The sequence below is a fragment of the Salvelinus sp. IW2-2015 genome, linkage group LG20, assembly GCF_002910315.2.
Source record: "Salvelinus sp. IW2-2015 linkage group LG20, ASM291031v2, whole genome shotgun sequence".
NCBI lineage: Eukaryota > Metazoa > Chordata > Actinopteri > Salmoniformes > Salmonidae > Salvelinus > Salvelinus sp. IW2-2015.
In genome coordinates, this window is record NC_036860.1 from 40,764,852 (window position 1) to 40,783,881 (window position 19,030).

At 40.8% G+C, this 19,030-nt stretch overlaps 1 protein-coding gene across 1 annotated transcript in view; it reads left to right on the forward strand.

Moving 5' to 3' along the window:
* Positions 1 to 19,030, forward strand: part of LOC111981656 (dehydrogenase/reductase SDR family member 11) — a 38,130-nt gene that overhangs the window by 5,654 nt on the left and 13,446 nt on the right. The window lies entirely within an intron of this gene.

Here is a 19,030-nt window from a genome sequence, read left to right on the forward strand (position 1 = left end):
ACTTTGCTCAGTGAGTAGTTTTCACCCAGCAAAGCAATGCTTTGAAGTGGGTCAGGCCAGTGAGGGGTGACTTCACTCTTTTACTCACTCTGTCTTTCTTTCTCTCTCTGTTTCTATTGCTCTCCCTCTCCGTTAATTTAACACTCTAGATCCTTATCAAGTTTGCTTTCATTCATTTTTAAAAGCCTTTTTGGTTTTGATATCAATAAAAACCTAGGGTTTTAGTTGAGTAGCAAAGGTCCAACAAATACAATATCTTGTCGGAGTTCTGACCCTTTTGTCCTACATTTTACTGTATGCCAAAACTACACAAGACATTATCATATTCTTGACATAACAAATCTTTCAATGTGACCAATGTATCTCTTCATTTTATCATCGCACATGTAATATTTCATGGACAGATTCTTGTGGACAGATGAAATGGTGAGAATCTGTCAAGGCTCACGTAGAATTATGTTATTTCGAGCAGCAGTAGTTTCTGGTTTTGGCTTTTCGTCAGATTATTTGGACGAATCAGGATTGGGCGAAGCTGGTGCCTAAACTGGTGCAGTGATTTTTAGGCCTGCGTGTGGATGATAAAGCCATAGATTCCACAGCCACAAAGTCAAATTGGCTATATCGTAAAAATGTATGTTTATTAAAAAAAAAATACACATGTGGCATCATAAAAAAAGAAGTAAAACAGGATATGATAAACTTTTGAGAGAGAATTACTTCTGGGTAACTGATACAATTTTACCTGTTGGGGAAAAGGTTTATTATTATGACCTGAACAAACAGCTTCCACGTGTCAGCAAGTTGAGGTACCTGCAGTGCAGGTAGGGTATTTGAGTCAGTTCACCTCACTGCTCATCACTAATTCAATGACAGCAGTTTGTCTGACCCACAGCACTTTTCTACTGACTTACGATTTTCCATTGGGCTCTGAGCGGTTAGACTAGATGCAGTGGTTTATCTGATAATGGGGCGATTTCCCCGTGGTGAGATCTGCAATGGAAACACGTTCACAGTACACAACAACATCCTCATACACAAAGTGGAATTGACAGCATTTTAGCAACATTAAATCTTATTAGAATCTGTTCATATACACCCCTAGGAAGAATAATTTCTAAAAAGTGAGCAGCTTTTGCAGTGGTCCGGACTGACCATATGGTCATTTTCATAAATTCATAGAATCTTTGGGAATGACCTACAGTGCATTATTCAGACCCCTTGACTTTTTCCACATTTTGTTACGTTACAGCCTTATTCTAAAATTGATTAATTAAATAAAAATCCTCATCAATCTACACACAATACCCCATAATGACAAAGCGAAAACAGGTTTTTAGACATTTTTGCTAATTTATTAAAAACAGATACCTAATTTACATAAGTATTCAGACCCTTTTCTATGAGACTAGAAGTTGAGCTCAGGTGCATCCTGTTTCCATTGATCATCCTTGATGTTTCTACAAGTTGATTGGAGTCCACCTGTGGTAAATTCAATTGATTGGACATGATTACAATAGTCATTTACCACATTAACAATGTCTACACTGTATTTCTGGTCAATTTGATGTTATTTTAATGGACAACGTTTTTTTGCTTTTCTTTCAAAACAAGGACATTTCTAAGTGACCCCAAACTTTTGAACGGTAGTGTACGTATGGTATGCTACAGTAGAAATGACAGCACGATATACAGAAAATACGCTACTTACTTTGATTGGAACGCAAGGAAAACAACAATGAAGGCAATGTGAGCACCAGACAGAAAATGTGCTGTGGGGAAAAAGTTTGCAAGTCTGTGCAAATGTCTGCATACTTGATATGCGCAAACACTGAGAAGGTGCTTGGGCTCTCGTTGAAGAGAGAAGTTTGTCCGGCTCAGTAAAGCCTCAAACATAAATTTCCCACCATAATGAAATGGGCTACTTCTATGTGAGGAGGAACACACCTCAATTCCAACTGTTGTTAGAAAATAAAACTTTGACATATTATTTTGAAATTGACACGTTGAAACAGCCTATAGATTATTAGCAGGCAGCGTGTCTTGGTTTGAGGGCAGCACGGATTAACGGTCCTGTTGCGTAAACGATCACGTTTTGGAACAGTAAGTGCATTCTGACATCACGCGCATAAAAAAACTGACGCTGGTTGCGACCGTTAGAGATATTTGGAACTCACGGGTGAAAAGGTTAAAGTTTGTTTTGATGCATAAACTGGCAATTTTATATTGATGTTGTGACTGTTTGTTTCATATCTGCAAAGTAGTTAAAATGCTGTCAGTTCCACTTTAACAGCAAATACATTAAAACCAATAGATAGTCATAGCGCAGACTTCATCCACATGTTCTTATGTAAAACTCTCGATAGCGCATGAAGCCAGAAGTATTTGAATTTGAAGCTCGCCATGTTGCTAAATGGGGCTGAATGGCACAAAAAAATCCCTAAGAAACATGGTGAAAGTGAATGTAACTAGCAAAGGATCATGGTCGATGTAGTCATTTTCATCCTGCCTGAGAGAGTCAACCTTAATGTCTATGGAGCCTCCTCGTAGCCTGTCAGCCCGTGATTGGTCTTTGTCAGCACGTGGTCCTGTGCGACAACAAATGTAGTCAGAATGGATCACTATTTAATTAAATATCTCGATTGTATATAGCCTCTCTACTGTAAAAGCCTGTATATAGCCTCGATACTGTTATATTATTGTTGCTCTTTAATTATGTTATTTTTCTATGTGTGTGTGTATATATATATATTTTTTTACTTTAGTTTATATTAGTAAATACTAGTAAATACTTAACTGCTTTGTTGGTTAAGGGCTTGTAAGTAACCATTTTACTGTTGTATTCGGTGCATGTGACAAATACAATTTTATTTGTAGCTGACTTTAAAATAATTCAATGTGGGGATCAAACTTGATCATAATAAACTAATTTTAGCGCACAAAACGGCAGTCTAAAAATATTTTAGGCTTTCTAGGGCAGACCAGGGCTTTTGGTACGGTTAGGTTGCTACACAGTAGATGACCAGCAGAGCTGGTGACTTCACTTTCCAGACTGGTCACTGGGGGCCTGAACATCTTCATACACCTTATCATGACATTTGAAACTCTTCCCCAAAACCACATGCTAAGCATATCCTTCATACACATCACATGTGTTGTCGGGTGTCTTCCTGATCTAGGCTACCTTTTACATTGAACAATACAGTATCATTATTTTATCTGCTTGGTAAAACATCATACAAAGGTATTATTTTGCTTGCAACCTTTTCCTCATGATCTGCAGAATTATAGTCGAAAGCAGAAAAACTTTCAGTTCTGTTACACACACAAACACACTCACCACTGGGACCAACCAAAACATCACAGTTGGATATTTAGCTGACCAGCCATAATTACAGTGATGACAGGATATGCTGTGGATGCGGTTGACCAGAAGGCCCACCCACTGTCATACTGGAGGTCACTGGGATCTGAGACAGCAACACCCTGATTGTCTCAGACAGCTCACTGACCCGTTCTGTGTGACCTCTGATTGGTCCAGACAGCTTAGTTCCCTCACTGTGCCGCGTCCTTCCTGTGGTAGTGGCACTAGTCATCTTTTGGGGAGTAGATTTTACCAACATTGACATGTCCTGCTGGAGATCTGGGTCTTGTTCATTGGGCACCAAATGGAAGATGTTTTTCAACAGAAAATGAAACCAGATGGAGCCGTATATATCTCTCTTTCTCGCTCGTCCACATGCAAAGCCTACATCATTCTCTTTTTTGATATATATATTTATTTAGGGTAATCTTGTGATTTGCTCATTTTGTAGTATGCTTTTCTATCCTTATTCCATTCTTAACTCCCCCTCTCTCTTTTCAGTACCTGGCCTGGCTCTGTGTCTGTTGGCCCTCAGGCCGGCACATCCTTTCACACTGCTGTGGCTTCAGCAGACGGGATCACTGTCTGCATGGGCTCTCTCTCCTTCTGAAGTCACTCAGACCTGGTTTCAAATAGTGTTTGTTTTCTTTCAAATGCTTTAGATGTGCTTGATTGAGCTTGCCTGTCGCAATGGAACCAATTTAAATAGTCCCAAAACCACTCCAAGCAAATGCTCAAAATACTATTTGAACCCAGGTCTGCTCTGAAATGCTCTTTGTGGGGAAGGTTGAGGGGAAAAAGTGGTGAGAAAAACGGTGAAGACGAAGCACCTAAGTGCCACTGAGGCTGGTATGGAGAGAGAGGTCGAGAGTGAGAAAGAGAGAGAGCGCGTTATGCGGTGCACAGACTAAACTAGGATGCATCACAAATGCAGTGATACAACAGCTAGGTTAATTTAGTTAATATTTTCGATTGAAAGAGGGGGAGAAGACAGCTGATGAAAATGAATATAGCTACAGTACAAATTGGATTGCTGCTTTGCTTTCTATAACAGGACCTAGGCCTAGCGTATGCTTTTTACTCCAGCAAGCCATCACAGCTAAGTGTATTGAGTAGACATAAATCCAGTTAGTTAGGCCTTTTCTGTGATAAATTAGCCTGTGATCATCACTCAAGTTAAAGACTAAAAGAGAGCAGATTCCATACCGCCATCAGACATTAATCATAGTACATTATTCAGAGCTGAATCACACTCCTTGTGTAAGGAAGGAAAGGAGTGTACACAGCTTCACGCCAGGGCATATCCTTTTACTATCCTGTTCACTAGCGTGTTTTTAGTGGAGACATTGTGTGCTTGGCTCCAGGCAGGAGTGCTGCAGAGGGAATACAACCGTGATGGGACAGTCATGAGGTTTGGGGGCACGCTGGTCTACTGGAGTAGGTGGGTCTTCAACTCTCTTCAGCCACAGTGATGTAGGCTACATATAGTTCCCGGTCTTTAAAAGACAGCCCTTACCAGTAGTCATACTGCAGAACCATAAAAACATGACATAATACTTGCCATGATTTCCCTATGCCAGATCTGTATTACATAGGCCTAGACTGAGCTATTTTATCGGTGGTTGTCATGAATGCAATTCTGTGCAAGACAAATGGATATGTTTGGACATCATATTAATCTCATGGTAAGATGTGATTAATGTAGCCTAAGCAAATTGACTGCAGTAAACATACAACATGCCAGCCAGCCTGGCTCTGTTGCGTTGCCTCCCAGGCCCGCCATTATTTATAGTAAACCTCTGCTCATATCTGTAGCGTCCTGTGCTGTGTCAGTCAGCAGGTAGGATGAAATCCCACCATACTGGTTCGCCTGCTCCAGTGAGTGAGTTACACAACACCTGGCGGTAGGCCGTACTGTCTCTGTCGTTAGCCTACTCCACCCCCACCGTGTCATCAGTGTGACACAGCCATTCACAATATCAATGGGCTGTTACTTTCCAGTCAGAGACTACTTTTTATACTTATTATTTACCATACTTTGTTTAATTTACCTTAATTCTTGCACAGAATCCAGCCTAGCTGACGAGATGCAATTTTCCAGTTTTCTTTTACCATGATTTTTTCTCTGGCCATTGATTAAGTTATCCTAATTCTGGCTATCCTACAAGGGTAAAAAAACGCAAAACTTTTGAGCAGATTATGATAGAGACATGAGGTTTGGACTGTTGGTTTTCTTAGAGGTTTTAAGTTGTATTTGTTTGTTCCAAAGCGTCTATAGCAATGCCTTGACAGTGTAATAGGTGTGTTTAGTGGGCTTAATCTGACTGCCCATATAGTGACTAACGAAAAGCTAGTGATGTTGTTTTATAGCTTAATATTGATTATCCCTAGGATGAAAGGCAATAAAAGTCTACTCCCTCCCCAACCTTTAGACCCTTCTGTGGGTGGCTGCTCTTGGATTGTGCTCTATGGCGGTAACAGGGGTTAAAGTTCTCCGTCTCATATGATTTCTTTTAAATGGATTCTGGAGAGGTCGTTTTTGAGATCAGTGTAGATCTGCAATAAAAAATCTCTGGAGGGATGGGAGATTACATGGCCTAATACAGAAGCATGTCTGGTCTACGAAATATATTCCCCCAAAAATTTATGCACTGACATGCATGATTGTTGCTGACACGCCGATGTTCAGATGAAGGGAATTAAGTAGTCTATAATGCGCACCACAGCAGCGCTCAACTCAAACAGCGGTGTGTAGCCTACTGTAACTGCTGGCAAAGTTGCCGGAAGATACAGACCCTACCATTAAGCTTCTTTACACTGATCTGCTTGGAGGTCAGAATGCATCATGGTTACATTAAGACACCGTGGAGCCGGCGCAAGATATGGTTCAGAAAACTTACCTCAATGCAAGGACGGGATATGCCACTGTACTCCAAGTGTTATCTTTATCCACACTGCTCCATAGAGAAAATTGAAATACTGCTTGTTTATTTTCTTCGGAAAACTGCCCTTTTCGTTGCTACTGGTAGCTAATGTAGCATGAGAACGAAAGTTGTTTCTGCAGGTTGCAAAAATAGCATGACACGAGCTGAATTAAATGTGTATATATAAGCTTTGAAAATAAAAACTTTGGTATATACTCAGTGCTCCATTGACATTTCAGAGATACGCTTGTTTTTGTGAGAAATCTTTGAAAAAGAACAGGAATGTAGAATTAATATGAAAGCATATACTAAAATATGAAAATTCTACATGTCATGTCTCAAAATCGATATCCACACTGAGTGTACAAAACCTTAAGGGCACCTGGTCTTTCCATGACATAGACTGACCAGGTAAATCCAGGTGAAACCTATGATCCCTTATTGATGTCACTTTTTTTAAATCCACTTCAATCAGTGTAGATGAAGGGGAGGAGACAGGTTAAAGAATGATTTTTAAACCTCGACATGGGTTGTGTATGTGTGCCATTGAGGGTGAATGGGCAAGACAAAAGATTTAAGTCCCTTTGAACGGGGTATGGTAGTAGGTGCCAGGCGCGCCGGTTTGAGTGTGTCAAGAACTGCAACGCTGCTGCGTTTTTCACGCTCAACGGTTTCCCGTTTGTGTCAAGATTGGGTGGTGGACCAAAGGACATCAAGCCAACTTGACACAACTGTGGGAAGCATTGGAGTCGAAATGGGTCAGCATTCCTGTGGAATGCTTTTGACACATTGTAGTCGATGCACCGACGAATTGAGGCTGTTTTGAGGGCAAAGGGGGGTGCAACTCAATATTAGGAAGGTGTTTTATGTTTTTTTACCACTTATTTTTCTCTGGCCTCCATTGATTATAGACGCAAAAATACCTTTTTAGGAAGTGTATATACCATATATATATGGTATATACCTTCACCCTGAAACTCGTTTGCAGAGCGTCTCCTCAACCCCAGGTACTGGTTTACCAGCCAGCCAGACCATCTAACGTTATCTCTGTGCTGCCCATAATGTACTGTCTTTAGTCATCCTATTTAGCTAGGTTAGCCTGCGTAAGTATGCTGCAGAGCTGTCTGAAATAATAATAATAAATAATTATCTCTCTCGTTGTTGTGCACACTCCTCTCTCATGTGGTCTTTGCGGTCTGTGTGTATCTAACATAATTTAGCAGGCGTAAAGTGTTTCTGTCTGAGCCGGAAACAACAGGCGCAATGGATTATGGTCATTGTAGTTAATCATCGCGCTGAACAAGGTTGCCATGCAGAGTTAGGTAACCTGAGACAAATCTAATTTCAGAGCTCTTCCTGCATTTCCTGGCTGTTAATGCAAAAAGGGTCAATGCAGGCAGTCCGGGTAGCCATTTGATTAGCTATTTAACAGTCTCATGACTTGGGGGTAGAAGCTTTTCACAGTCCTTTTGGTTTAAGACTTGGTGCACTGGTACCGCTTGCCATACTGTAGCAGAGAGAACAGTCTATGGCTTGGGTGGCTGGAGTCTTTTGGCCCTTCCTCTGACACCGCCTGATATAGTGGTCCTGGATGGCAGAGCTCGGCTCCAGTGATGTACTGGGCCATACTCACCACCCTCTGTAGAYCAGCTCAGCATTTAACACCATAGTACGCTCCAAACTCGTCATCAAGCTCGAGACCCTGGGTCTCGACCCCGCCCTGTGCAACTGGGTCCTGGACTTCCTGACGGGCCGCCCCCAGGTGGTGAGGTATAACAAACATCTCCACCCCGCTGATCCTCAACACTGGGGCCCCACAAGGGTGCGTCTGAGCCCTCTCCTGTACTCCCTGTTCACCCACGACTGCGTGGCCATGCACGCCTCCAACTCAATCATCAAGTTTGCGGATGACACTACAGTGGTAGGCTTGATTACCAACAATGACAAGACGGCCTACAGGGAGGAGGTGAGGGCCCTCGGAGTGTGGTGTCAGGAAATAACCTCACACTCAACAAAACAAGAGATGATTGTGGACTTCAGGGAACAGCAGAGGGAGCACCCCCTATCCACATCGACAGGTCAGTAGTGAGAAGGTGGAAAGTTTTAAGTTCCTCGGTGTACACTTCACGGACAAACTGAATTGGTCCACCCACACAGACAGCGTTGTGAAGAAGGCGCAGCAGCGCCTCTTCAACCTCAGGAGGCTGAAGAAATTCGGCTTGTCACCAAAAGCACTCACAAACTTCTACAGATGCACAATCGAGAGCATCCTGTCGGGCTGTATCACCGCCTGGTACGGCAACGCTCCGCCCACAACCGTAAGGCTCTCCAAGAGGGTAGTGAGGTCTGCACAATGCACACCGGGGGCAAACTACCTGCCCTCCAGGACACCTACACCACCCGATGTCACAGGAAGACCATAAAGATCATCAAGGACAACAACCACCCGAGCCACTGCCTGTTCACCCCGCTATCATCCAGAAGGCGAGGCAGTACAGGTGCATCAAAGCAGGGACCGAGAGACTGAAAAACGCTTCTATCTCAAGGCCATCAGACTGTTAAACAGCCACCACTAACATTTAGCGGCCGCTGCCAACATACTGACTCAGCTCCAGCCACTTTAATAATGGGAATTGATGGAAATTATGTAAAAATGTACCACTAGCCACTTTAAACAATGCCACTTTAATATAATGTTTACATACCCTACATTACTCATCTCATATGTATATGTATAACTGACTCTATATCATCTACTGCATCTTGCATCTTTATGTAATACATGTATCACTAGCCACTTTAAACTATGCCACTTTATGTTTACATACCCTACAGTACTCATCTCATATGTATATACTGTACTCTATACCATCTACTGCATCTTGCCTATGCCGTTCTGTACCATCACTCATTCATATATCTTTATGTACATATTCTTTATCCCTTTACACTTGTGTGTATAAGGTAGTAGTTGTGGAATTGTTAGGTTAGATTACTTGTTGGTTATTACTGGCAATTTCGAACTAGAAGCACAAGCATTTCGCTACACTCGCATTAACATCTGCTAACCATGTGTATGTGACAAATAAAATTTGATTTGATTTGAGCCTTGCGGTGGGGGTCGTTGCAGTTGCCATACCAAGCGGTGATGCAGCCAGTCAAGATGCTTTCAGTAGTGTAGCTGTAGAACATTTTTAGGATCTGAGGGCCCATGCCAAATCTTTTCAGACTCCTGAGGGGGAAGAGGCGCTGTCGTACCCTCTTCACAACTGTGTGGGTTTATGTGGACCATGTTAATTCCTTAGTGATATGGACACCGAGGAACTTGAAGCTCTCGACCCGCTCCACTACAGTCCCATCGATGTGGACGTGCTTGTACCTCCATTTCCTGTAGTCCACGATAAGCTCCTTTTGTATTGCTGATGTTGAGGGAGAGGTTGTTGTCCTGGCACCACACCTGTTTTTTTAATGTTTTATTTTTTTACTTTGTTTTTATTGAGGAACACAAAGATAACAAATAAAGTAAAAGAACAAAAAAAAATCTGGCAGTTACAGCGCACATCATACGTTCATCAGATTAGTTACATTGATATCATCTTTGAATTAGATCATTTTCAAGTACGAAACCCATTTTTTCTACTATTCCTGACATCTCCTCTTGAGTTCTTAAAGCAAAGGTCATACGCTCCATATGTTGTATTTCTTTAATAATATCTATCCATTGTGTCATGGTGGGAGGGTCTTTTTGTAGCCATTTCCTTGTGATAGCCTTTTTACTGGCTGCCAGTAGGACCTTCAACAGGTACTTTTCTCTAGTGTATAAGTTATCAGGTATTTCACCCAAGTACAAAGAAATGAATGTTTGTTCTATGTCAAATCCCATTATTTTTCCAATGTTGGTTCTTATTTCTCCCCAGTAAGTTTTGATTGCGGGGCAGGACCAAAAGATATGAGAGTGATCCACCCTTGATAGCCCACATTCTCTCCAACAAGGGTGTAGTGAGCCAGTCTCTTTTGATTTCAGTTTAGGTGTTATGAAGAAACATATAACATTCTTCCAACAGGATTCTCTCCATGATCTTGAGTTGGTGGAGCTTTGTTGAGTCTCTAATATGTTCAACCATGTTTCATCAGTTATTTCAATGTTTAGTTTATCCTCCCATTTCTGTTTAATATAGTTTGTAGATTGTTTCTTTGAGAATTGAATACCAAAGTAAAGATTTTAAATAGTTTTGTTACTCCCACGTTGTATGCGTTAGTGAATACTTGGATACATTTTTGAGGTGCTCGCGGGTCAATCAAATCAAGTTTATTTTATATAGCCCTTCGTACATCAGCTAATATCTCGAAGTGCTGTACAGAAACCCAGCCTAAAACCCCAAACAGCAAGCAATGCAGGTGTAGAAGCACCAATCACTTTTATCTCCCTTAAGAAATAGTTTAGAACTTGTAGGTATCTGTAAAAATCTTGTTTATCCAAGCCATGTTTTTTACTTAGGTCCCCATTCCTTATAATTGTACTGAATGATCTGATGCCTTTCTGCGTCCACTGTTTAAATCTGCTGTCCTGAGTTGCAGGGATGAAGCTGAGGTTGTATGCGGGCCAACTCAGCAGTTTGACCTCTGTCTAAATGAATTTGCTTAACTACCCTAAACCATGTATTAACAGAGAAATTAATCAACTGATTTTGTCTATTGTATATTTCTATTACCATGTCATTATTTACCAAAACTGACTGTATGGGTATCTCTGTCAAAGTAGTCTTGATGTCTTTCCATTTGGAATCGTATTCTGAATTGCACCAACACACCAGAGGTCTCAATTGAGCTGACACACAACAATATTTTAGGTTTGGTAAGGCCATACCCCCACTTTTTCTATTAATTGTAATGTTGTATATCTAATTATTGGTCTCTTACTGTTCCAGATAAACCTTGATATCCGTTTATCCCATTCCCTAAACTGTTTAGGCGGGATTTCTATGGGTAGTGATTGGAACAAATACAGTAACCTCGGCAGGATGTTCATTTTGATTGTTTCAATTCTACTACTAAGATCCAAGGGAAGTAAATTCCACCTGTCCAGGTCATCATATATTTTCTTGTTGATGTGATCGTAATTCATGTCATAAATTTTGGGTGTATCTTTTGGTAAATTTACTCCACGATATTTAATGGATGAAGAGGTCCACTGGAAGTTAAATTTACTCTTCAGCTCTTCCTGTGGGGTATAATTATATACTATGGCTTAGGTCTTGTGTACGTTAAGCTCATACCCTGAATATGTTCCAAATGTTTGTAAAACATCCATCAATCTTGGTACACTTGAGCCTGGGTCTTTAAAGAATAACAGAACGTCATCAGCATACATGCATATCTTATGTTCACTGCCTCTTGTTATTCCCTCTAAGGTTGGGTCCTGTCTTATTGCCTGTGCTAATGGCTCAATGTACAAGGAGAAGAGCGTGGGTGAAAGATTACAGGATTGTCTTGCCCCTCCCACTAATTTTATAGTTCGTGACAAATGTCCATTTTATCTTTATTCTCAGTCGGACATGAATACAGTGTTTTGATGCACTGTATCACTTCTTTGTTGAAACCATATCTTTCCATAACTTACATATATAGTCCCATCCCACTGAATGAAATGATTTTTCAGCATATAGACTGATTTAATATAGCACTTGTCTTATTCTGAGTAATGTGGTCCATGAAATGTAGTGTTCTCCTTATGTTGTCCTGTGTCTGCCTATTTCGTATGAAACCAGTTTGATCCCCGTCAATCAATTCTAGGATTATGTCTTCCATTCTTTTGGCTATTATTGGCGCATATAGTTTATAATCCGTGTTAAGAATTGCAATAGGTCTATAGGAACTGCATTCCTTCTTATCTTTACCCTCTTTTGAGATTACAGATATGATATATCTCCACAATGGTGGATGTCCCCCCTTCCAGAGTCCAGTTAAAACAGGCCTTAAGTAGAGTTGTTAGTTGTTCTCTGAAGGCTTTGAACCAGTCTGAAGGGAAGCCATCAGTGCCTGGAGACTTGTTTACTTTTAGATTAGATATTGCATTATTGATTTCTTCAGTAGTCATTTCTGAAGTAAGTCTATAATTTTGCTCTGTCCCAATTGAGGGGAGATCAAGTGAGTTCAAAAAATTCTCTATTGTCTGTGCATCTGCCTCCTCTGGTTGCTTGTACAGATGTGTAATATTATTCAAATGTATTCTGTATTTCATCCAATTTGCATGTAATCTTCTTTGTTTTGGAGTCTTTTATTTAGAAAATTGTATTCTGTGCTTGTTGTTTACTGAGTCTCCATGCAAATAATTGTGTTGCCTTTGAGTCTGCTTCCTAATATCGTTGTTTCAGGAACCTGAGCTTTTTCTCTACTTCTTCAACATAAATCAATTTCCTGTTTTACCTTTTGAATCGCTCGTGGGTCTGTGAGAGTCTTTGTAATGACTATGAGATCGTTCTAAGTTTCTTAATGTTTCCTGTAATTTCAGCAGTTTCTGTGCTTTTCTTGAGAGATGATGTGGCTATGGTCTTTCCTCTAATAACCGCCTTAGCTGCATCCCACAATGTAGCAGGAGATACTTCCCCGTTATCATTATTCTCCAGATAGACGTTCAGTTCTGTCTTAATTGATTCCTTGAATGCAGGATCATTCCGCATGCTTGTATTAATCCTCCATAGAGTATTTATTGGTTTGCTATCAAGGTGTAGAGTAAGGTAAACTCCATTAGGATCTGATAAATCGCTCTGCCCGATCCTACAATCCTTAAGCCTGTGAAAAAGTAGTCTAACCTTGAGTATTCAGTGTGGCGGGCTGAGTAAAAAGTATATTCCCTATCTGTCGTGTGGATGTCACGCCATACATCAAGCAGTCCTAAATCCTGCAGTATCCTATTGATCTTTTTAACAACTAGGCAAATTTTCCTATTTTGATTTGTGCTGTCCAATTTTGAGTTTAAAATCATGTTAAAATCCCCTCCATAGATAAGAGGGCCAGAGGTTTCTGTGGCAATTAAATCAAACACCCTTGTAGAAGACCATTTCACTCCCCGGGGGCATGTATACATTAAATTATGTAACTTCCTTGTCATCCAGTTTACCCTTCTGTCACCCCGTTGTCAATGTGACATTAATCATTAGCTAATAGATATGTTATTAACGTGTCCATAAATAACACATACTTTTGGCTACTCACCCTTGCTCAGCACTGGGGGAAAGTAGGGGAGACATTTTACCTATTTCAATGTCAACCGTAACAATCCAATATGTCTAAACAGCTCGTGGTAACTAAGTCTGTTAAATCCGATTCAGTGTCTTCCATCTTCTCGTTGAAAATGCCTGAGTCTCTCTCGGATGTGAACGTCCTTTCGCCGAGGTGATTTCCCTCTTTCCGTGACTCTGCTCGCCGACAACAATCCACGGGAGGGCCTGCTGGAGTCTTTCTGCCGGTGAAGACGCCTTTCTCCTGGCGGTATACTCCATTGGAATGCCCCTCGACTTCAGGTCCTCAGCCGCTTCGTCTGCATGCTCGTATGTAACCAGGCCATTATCCAGAAATACCCACATTTTTGCCGAGAATGTGTTTGGAAGCGAATACCTTTCTCTTTAAGTGGTTTCTTGATGGGGGTGTATTCCTTCTTTCTTTTCAGTATCTCTCCCGCGTAGTCATGATCAAAGAACACTCGTTGGCCTTGAAAGTTAACAGGCTTTTTCCAGGCTGCACGTAAGATTTTCTCTTTGACTGAGAATTTTAGGAACTGTACTGCTATGGATCTTGGTGGGGCGTTTAGGGGGTTTTGAGGTCAGAGCTCAGTGTGCTCTCTCGATTCTCAGGTCAGTGTCTTCAAGTATTTCTTTGAATAGACCCTCCATGAATTTGGGCATAGTCTTTTTCTGCGCCCTCTGCCATGTAATAAAGTCTTTGAGTTCTGTCACTTTTGCCTGTAGTGTGTGATGGCTTTTCAAAGACTGAAGTATTTCCTTGACTGCAGTGTTCCATGTGTCCGTTTCCCCAATGCGCTGTTCTGCATCCTCCATTCTTGGAGATATGCTGTGAATTTCTTCTTTGTTTTCTTCAAGTTTCTGGTTAATGTCCTTCTTGTACGAAAATAGTTCATCTTCTCAAAGTTCCTCTCGTAAGCCTGTGAGCGCCTCGCGCAATTCCTCGTTTATCACCTCACGAAATGAGGGTTCTTTTGCTGCTGCTAGCTTATTTGCGCTAGCATTAGCCATCTCTGTTTCGTCTACAATTTATATTTTCTGCTGTCTTGTTACGGGCTATTGTTGAAGCCCCACGACCTTTTCCTATTTTCCCCTTTTCCATTTTGTGTAAGAAATTATAATGCTCAGAGTAAATACTTGAATTTAGGGGGGAAATACCCAACCGATGTGCTGTATGAAAAACTAGGCAGCTATTTCCTAAATTGCGACACCGGAAGTCCGGCACCACACTTGTTTGATGGCTCGTCTGAGGTCATATCGGGATTTCTTATAAGTGTCCCCCTCTTTGAAAGCGGCAGCTCTAGCCTTTGGCTCAGTGCGGATGTTGACTGTAATCAATGGCTTCTAGTTGGGGTATGTACGTACGGTCACTGTGGGGAAGACGTCATCGATGCACTTATTAATGATGCCGGTGACTGATGTGGTAAACTCGTCAATGTTATCGGATGAATCCATGAACATATTCCAGTCTGTTTTAGCTAAACATTCCTGTAGCTTAGCATCCGCTTCATCAGACCACTTCTGTATTGAGCGCGTCACTGGTACTTCCTGTGAGTTTTTGTTTGTAAGCAGGAGGATCGAGTTATAGTCTGATTTGCTAAGGGTGAGGGAGGGCCTTGTATGTGTTTCTGTGTGTGGAATAAAAGTTATCTAGCATTTTGTCACCTCTAGTTGCGCAGATGACATGATGGCAAAACGGATTTCTGTTTCCCTGCATTAAAATCAAGGCCATGAGAAACGCCGCCTCTGGATGTGCAATTTCTTGTTTGCTTATGGCCCTATTTTGTGTGTGTGTGTTGCATGGTATCAGTACTTTTTCAATACTAGAACATGAAAAACGGTTTGGTACTTAGTGCTGATTAACCAACATTTCTTTTACATTTTTGGGGTTATTTAACAATTCAATTACTTGAATTCCATTTAATTTGTATTTTTTGTGAGCACCGCGTCGTTTCGCTAGAGAGAAATCATTCACTAGAGAAATTAAGTCAACTATATGGGACGCTGGTCTGAAGGGAGTTGTAGTTTTTCATTTTTAAGCGAATATTTCACCTAGTTCAGTGCAGAAACGTGGTAATTAACTACTATGACCATAATCAATTGCACCTGTTTTTTCCCCAGTTTGGACAGAGATGGATACACTTTTACACCTGCTATGTTAGGTTAGATGCACACAGACCACATAGAGAAATGTACATAACACAATGATGAGAGGGATAGAGACAGTTCTTTAAAGTATGCTTTATCTTCTTTGAAGAACTAGTCAAATTATTTTGTCAGACAGCTCTGCAGCATGCTTAGCAGTCTAGCCTATCAAAATAGAATGACTAAAGACCGTAGCACAGAGATAATGTTGATTGGCTGCTACTGCCTGAGCAGAGATGATGACTTTAAGGAATTAAAAATAATATTCATCAAATAAAAACAAAGTAATATACACAACTGAAATATTGTATTATTTCATAGTCATTTCAAATTTTTCTATTGATGTCTAACCAATGTTGACCTAACAGAGACAATGGAATATTTTGGCAATTTAATGTTCACTGTTTTTGGCTTTGGAATTTCCATTTTTAAAAGCTCTAAAATCATTTTACTGTCGTTATTCATAATGCATTTAATATTTTTTTTTAAATAATCAAAATCGAAAACCGTGATATTTGAATAAAAGCAGTAATCTCTCAATGTTACTGGAATGTTTGTTACTTTCGGTACTTCTGTCAAATGTGTTATGTCATCTGCTGTTTGAGAGGATCAAGTCTGTCTATCAGCACAGCCGATGTCCCCTTATAGCGCGAGAGCACCGTGCCTTCTCCACTTACTCATCGCTAGCTTTAGCCTGTCCCGAGGAACCACTGCACTCACAGGGAGTCTGAGCTGCATCACCATTTACGCTGCACAGAAGTTAACACACTTGAATCATGCAACACAGAATGTAGAAATGTTGAAACTATTCGCAAAACAATGTCCATTTACAGGCTAGAACACTTTACAATTCAATGAGATACTGGTAGCTCACAGCTTTGTAGGCTAACTTTCAGTTCACTATTCTCGTACCTTGTTTGATAATATGCAAACAATATCGTAAAATATTGCTGATTTCAAAATTGATTGTTATGAAAAAAGTTATACATTGTCAAGATCATCTTTGCTCAAGCATCAAACTTTGTGTGTGAGATTGATGTCATGGGTATTAGCGACAGTGCACACTTTTATAAAAGACGAGATTGCTTCTACTATGTAATTGTTGTTGATCAGTACAACAAAATAAGTCCCAAATTGAAGGGAAACCCATGAAATCAGGCAAAACAAGCAACTTAATGCATCCACACTCCTTTTGAATATGCATTCACCTTTACTGTGAATAGGCCTAGGCTACATCTTCATTGACCCAGTTTATCAATAGATTAGAGATATACCATTCAAATGAATGATTGCCGTGATGTAATTTGATTGTATTATTGATTCATTAATGCATACATATAAAACATTTTAAAAATGATATTCAACTCAAAAGATCAAGTGCCATTCTGTGACTTTGGCTAATACGCCTTCTTTTTTTGCTGTGGTATCGTTTTAGTATTGAGTATCGTGATGGTATTGAGTATTGTGATACTTAACCTGGTATCGATATTGTAGTCAAAATTCTGTTATCTTGACAACCCTAGTGTGTGTGTGTGTGTGCGTGCTTTATGAAACTGACCTGTAGTCCTACTCTATTTGCTCCATTTAGTGTTTTTAGCAATGCAGCCTGTATCTACAACACTGAAGCATAACTAGGATGATGTTCTTCCCTCCTACTGTTTTAATATCATGTCCGTGAGTGCATGGAGGTGAAGTCATAATCACACACACAGACGTTATGTTCTTCTATCCTCGTGTGGACCTAAAATACATTTCAATTTTTTCCTTAACCCATAACTCTAGCCCTAAACCTAACTCCTAAACCCTTACCGTACCCTAATTTTAACTCTAACCCTAACCCCAAAGCTTAAAATAGCCTTTGTCCTCATGGGGTGTGGGAAATGTCCCCACGAGGGAGAATTATTCTTGTTTGCCTGTTTTTTTAATTTTTTTATTTAGATCCCCTCAAGGATAGAATAACCAACCCACACACTGCCCTGAAAATTTATGATCAGCCTGCTATATCCAAGTTGTTAGGAGAATAGATGTGGCCCCCTAGAGGGAGATGGTGTTGATTATGTAATTTTGTGTATCTGTGTCATGAAGGGATTGAGTTGTTCTGCTCACCTGCCCAGAGGGAAGGCAGACACAAATCACTGTGAATAATTTTGCCAACAGTGTACTGCCGGCTCACTCCACTGAGAGGGTTTGTGTTGAGTGACACAGTCACAGACAGACATTTGTGCATCATTTGTTTACAGATGTCCTATCATGACCTCAGGTAAATCAGGAATTTAATTTCTATTTTTATCTGCATAATATAGTATCATAGTATCATTCAAATGGACTTGTGTCCATTACTCCTGATTTTCTATGTTGTGTGGGTGTTATCATGGATGAATGTGTGTGTGAAGGGACAATGGTGTGCATACTTATGTGTCGCATTGCATCCTTAGCACAGAATGCCCCAGTGCTGCAGCAGTGCACAATGTGTGGGTATTACACACAGGCCTGTAAAAAAGTGCCTGCATGCACGTACACACACTACACACTGTGTGAGACTTCCTGTCCCTAGCCCCTGATCCCATCGTCTACCGCTGCTCTGCTCATTCACATCACCCCCTCTTTTCTCCTGGCCAAGACTGTGCTTCAGTTCACTGCTCCTTTTGGCAATCATCCCTCTTCCTCATCCACACTACCCTCGCCCACTGTGCTTCTCCCTCCGTAAGAGTTGGTGTCCATTACAGGCAGCCCAGGTACACACACAAAAAACTTCTTATGGGTGGGGGATCAGGGCAGGGTAAAGAGGGGAGCCCCTGGTTAGGATGCTGAGGCTGTGATTCACGATTTTTATTTAATTGCTTGTATTTGTGCCATTGAATTGGAATTCAGTTCACCCCAGTGTTTCCCACATATTAATTTAGCAGCAGCGTTTCAATCGTTGCTGGCACTCCAAAAAAATATGATTTCATTATTTATTTTATATGTAATTAGTATGGCAAATTGTTTTCAGTAGAGGTGTAACGGTTCACCAAACTCACAGTTTGGTACGTATTGCGGTTTTGGGGTAATTTTACTTACTTAGGCTTTAGTTTGCTTATATAGAGCGGGTGCTACCTGTTTGCTGAAATGGGTGCGAGCAGGCAATTCGTAATGTGGCTCAAGCACTTTCACCAGGTGCTGAAACCCCTATTCTTCTCAACCATTGAGAATGGGTGCATATCCACGGCTATAAAAACATACCTATCGTTTTGTAATTTCTTTGGCCGTGTCAGGATCAGCTGCGAAGGGCTGTTTGAATACAGAGGGGAGATAAAGTTTTTTTGTGTATGTTTCTCTCTTGCTCCGGTAGTTGGAATACTGGGGTGACGTCAGCGTAA